At 34.2% G+C, this 4,948-nt stretch overlaps 1 non-coding gene across 1 annotated transcript; it reads right to left on the bottom strand.

Annotated features, from left to right (window-relative positions):
- Positions 1-2,973: 2,973 nt before the first annotated feature.
- On the bottom strand, positions 2,974-3,080 carry LOC116624496. Its single transcript, XR_004297904.1, has one exon. It is a non-coding gene; the product is annotated as a U6 spliceosomal RNA (small nuclear RNA).
- Between the last annotated feature and the right edge of the window lie 1,868 nt (positions 3,081-4,948).

Here is a 4,948-nt window from a genome sequence, read left to right as displayed (position 1 = left end):
AGTAGCTCATGGATATCACTGATCTGTTTTATGTCCATATAGTTTTGCCTTTTCCACAATGTAATATAAATGGAACAATACAGGATGTAGACTTTGAGACTGACTTCTTTCACTTAACATAAAGCATTTAAGATTTGTCCACACTGTTGTGTGTATTACTTGTTCATTTCTTTTTATTCTGGTAGTATTTTGTTATATAGATGTACCAGAATTTGTTTAACCAGTCCCTAGTTCAAACATTTGGATGGCTTCCAGTTTTGTGCAATTACAAATAAAGTCACTATAAACATTCACATATAAGTTTTTGTGCGAACATAAGGTTTCAGTTCACTTGGGTAAATAGCTAGGAGTGGGATTGCAGGGTTGTATGATAAATGTATTTTTAACTTTATAAGAAACTGCCAAATTGTTTTCTAAAGTGTCTGGGCCATGTTGCGTTCCCACCAGCAATGTGTGAAAGTTCCAGTTGCTCTGCATCCATGTCAGTAATTGTCAGGCTAAGTATTTTAAAACATTTTATCCATTCAAGTAGGTGTGTAGTGGTCTCTCACTGTGGCTCTGATTTTCATTTTCCTAATGATTAACTTCCCTAATCTTTTCATGGGCTTATTTTCCATTTTGGTCAAATGTCTGTTCAAATGTTTTGCCTGTTGCTTAAGGGTTTTATTTTTTTTTTCCTTGTTATTGAGTGTTGGAGGTTCTTTATATATTCTAGATATAAGTTCTTTATGAGATATGTGATTTATAATATTTCTTTCCAACCTGAGGCTTAGCTTTTCCATCTCTTAATATATTAATCAAATGTACTCATTTTTTATAGACCATGCTTTTGTTGCTGTGTTTAAGAAATTGTTGTCAGCCCCAAATAGCAAGAATTATTTCCTTGTTTTTTCTAGACATTTTACAGCTTTAGATATTAGACAAAGACCTATCATTTATTTTTAGTTAATTTTTTGCATAGATATGAGGTATGGACTAACTTTTATAGATACATATATTTTGCATATGAGTATTCTAATGGTTTCAGCACTTCTTTTTTTTTTTTTTTTTAAGACTTTACTTTCTCTATTGAATTACGTTTGCCCATTTGGACAAAACCAGTTGTCCATAGCTAATTTTGGATTCTATTGATCTTTTTATCTACCTTTTTTCAATACAACACTGTTTTGATTTCTATAATTTTATAGTAAGTCTTGAAATCATGTAGAGTGACATTAAATATGATGTAAAATAGAGACCTATAACTGATTCATGAATTGAAAAAATTCATACTGCAAAAATTGTCATCCTTTTCCACATTAGTTTTATGGCTAGTAAAATACCAATATTTTCCTATTATTGATCTTTCATTTTTTTGTTTTTGCTTTTTTAAAAAGATTTTATTTATTTGAGAGAGAGAGAGAGATAACAAGAGAGAGCATGAACGGGGAGGAGAGGGAGAAGCAGGCTTCCCACGAACAGGGAGCCCGACATGGGGCTCGTTCCCAGAACCCTGGGATCATGACCTGAGCTGAAGGCAGACCCTTAACTGACTGAGCCACCCAGGCATGCCAAGATCTTTCATTTTTTGAAGCATGATAAATTGCTTCTAAAATGTTTATATGAAATTAAAAGGTCAAAATAGTCTAGACAACTGAGGAAGAAGAAAATGTCAGGGGATTTACCTCCCATTTATCAAAATTATTACAAGGGTACAGTAATTAATAAACTATATCACTCACACAGGGAGAGACAAGTAGATGAATGAAATAGAGTAGATAGAAATTCCCAGAAATAGACTCAAACATAAACAGACAGTTAATATGACAGATGGCATTATAGATTGTTGGGAAAAGATGGACTTTTCATAAAAAAGTTAGGACAATTGGCTATTATATATAAAAATGAACTCAAACCGCTCTTCACACCAGATATAAAATTGACTGCAGGTTGATTAAAGATTTTAAGCAAATGCAAAATATTAAACCTGCTATTATGCAGAATATCTTTACAAATTTGAGGCTGGGAAATTTTTCTTAAACAAGTCAGAAAAATGCATAAACCGAAGAAAAGGGATAGATAATTTTGATGACACCAAGATTAAGAACTGTTTCCCAAATGAAAATATAAGGAGACTTAAAATACAAAGCACGAACTTGGATAAGATATTACAGCACATATACTTAACAAAATACTCATGTCCTGAACACTTAAATAAATACCAACTCTCAGGAGAGTAATGGGCAATAATGCTTATACATGCATTTCACAGAAAATATGAATATCCAAAAAGCATGGGAAAAGTTGCTCAACCTCAGGGAAGAGTAAATTAAAACCACAGTGTGTCATCTTTACATACCCACTAGTAGGGCAACACTTAAAAACACTGGCATGGCTAATCATTGGTGAAGACGTGGCTCAACGTTGAGTTCTCATGCTTTACTGTTGAGCATTGGCACAGTCACTGGAAAATAGTGTGGCATTTTCTAGTAAAATTGAGACTGAGCAATCTAGTCCTACTCACATACCTTAAAGAATTCTTGCAAATGTGCATCAACATACATAATTCATAAAAGTATTATTTGTTTTTTTATTTTTATTTTTTTATTACTTAAATTCATTTAGCCAACATAGAGTACATATTTAGTTTCAGATGTAGTGTTCAGTAATTTATCAGCTGCGTGTAACACCCAGTGCTCATCACATCACGTGCCCTCCTTAACGCCCGTCACCCAGTTACCTCATCCCCACCACCTCCCCTCCAACAACCCTCAGTTTGTTTCCTATAGTTAAGAGTCTCTCATGGTTTGTCTCCCTCTCTGATGACTTCCCATTCAGTTTCCCTACCTTCCCCTGTGGTCCTCTGCGCTGTTTCTTATATTCCACATATGAGTGAAACCATATGATAACTGTCTTTCTCTGACTGACGTATTTCGCTCAGCATAATACCCTCCAGTTCCGTCCATGTCGATGTAAATGGTAAGTATTCTTCCCAAAAATATGGAACGCTTCACGAATGTGCGTGTCATCCTTGCGCAGGAGTCATGCTAATGTTCTCTGTATCGTTCCAATTGCAGTATATGTGCTGCCGAAGGGAGCACATAAAAGTATTATTTGTAACAGCAGAAAACTAGAAACAACTTGAATGTCCATCAATAGTAGATTGTATCATAATACTATCTATAGTATAATATATACTATATACTATAATACATACACACAATAGAATATCATACAAAAGTGAAAGTAAATAATGATAGCCCTGCATAGCAACATGCCTGAATCTCAAAATTGTAATACTGAAGAAAAAAAAAATTACCAAGAGTACTGTTTGTGTGATTCTATTTGTATGAAGCTTTGCAACAAGCAGAACTAAACACTATATTGTTTAGAATACATACATATGATACATACATAAAGAAAATCAAGTCAATAATTACCACAAATGTTATGCTAGTGCTCATTTTTTTGGGTAGTGAAGATAATATGATTGGAGAAGAGGATTCAGGGGCTTTAAAAATATTGTCATTTTTCTATTCTTTAACTGGGTACTATTTACAAGGGTGTTTGTTTAATTATTCTTTTAAAAACTACATATTTGTGTACATCGGGATACTTTATGATAAAAAATTAGGAAGGAAAGAGTATAGTCAAAATTTGACAGCCATTCATGATGTAGCAGAAATAAAATTACTGCAGATATCATACTTGATGAAAAAGAAATTTGTGGGGGCACCTGGGTGCTCAGGAGGTTAAGTGTCTGCCTTCAGCTCAGGTCATGATCCCAGGGTCCTGAGATTGAGTCCCACATGGGGCTCCCTGATCGGCAGGGAGTCTGCTTGGTCCTGTGCCTCCCCCTGCTCATGTTCTCTCTCTCTCTCTCTCTAATTAATTAATTAATTAATTAATTTAAAAAATTGTGGCATTCTTTTTTAAGTAAGTCAGACAATTATGCCCATCATAACTATTTGTATTCAGCATTGTTTCAGAAGTCCTGGACGAATCAGTGAAAGAAAAGTCAAAACAAGTAAATATTCACAAGATTAAAAAAGAATAATAATCCAAAGTATCATTATCTAAAGGTCATATGATTATTTTCATACAAATCCAAGTCTACCAATGAACTATTAGACCCAATAAAAAAATTCTTCATAGTTCCTGGATATAGATTAATATGAAAGATAAATAACATTTAACAGACCATTAATAATTTAAAATAAATCATTTCTAATATAGTTAAATATTCCACTCAGAAAGAGTAATGAGTAAAACATGTATGAGTCCTTCTGTATGGAAAATTTTAAATTTTGTGGGAGGATCTAAAACAAAACTAAAATACACTGTTTTTATGAATAGAAAGACATCACGTTAAAGATAAATTCAGTTTCCTTAATCTGACAGTGTTTTCACAGGACACTGATGCTGACGTTAAAATTCACATGGAAAACTAAAAGACCGGAGGGACCCGAGACAACTTCAAAGATCGAGAAGGGGCAATTTTCTCCAATAAATTTAGAGATTTACATTTGGAGTATAAATTGCTCTTCACCTAGTGTCACCTACATTAAGATTCTGTCGGTATATATTCTACTGTGTGGATCCTTCCCAGCCTGCAACAGTTTCCTTCCATATAATTCCATTGCATTCTGCACTTACCTCTATCATAGTATTTGTCAACAGTGTTTATTAGAACCGCACCGAGATTTGTGTTCACTTCTTTATCTCCTTCACCTCGCTGTGAGCTCACCTTTGCATAATCTGAGTGCCCCATGGTGCCCGGTTCATAGGAAGCAGTTAATAAATGTCAGCCCCTTGTGGTCTTGCATTGCCATTATTATTCCATGGTCAGATGAGCTTATTGTTCCCACTAAATTCTCACCTAATCCACAAGCTTTGGCAGAGGACTTGAAAGGTTTGGTTATTGTCCATACTCAACTCCCTGGGACTCAATTTTAAAGTCATTTCTGAA

Source organism: Phoca vitulina, unplaced genomic scaffold, assembly GCF_004348235.1.
Source record: "Phoca vitulina isolate PV1807 unplaced genomic scaffold, GSC_HSeal_1.0 scaffold67, whole genome shotgun sequence".
NCBI lineage: Eukaryota > Metazoa > Chordata > Mammalia > Carnivora > Phocidae > Phoca > Phoca vitulina.
The sequence above is the reverse complement of the archived record's forward strand: the minus strand, read 5'-3'. Positions and strand labels throughout refer to the sequence as shown.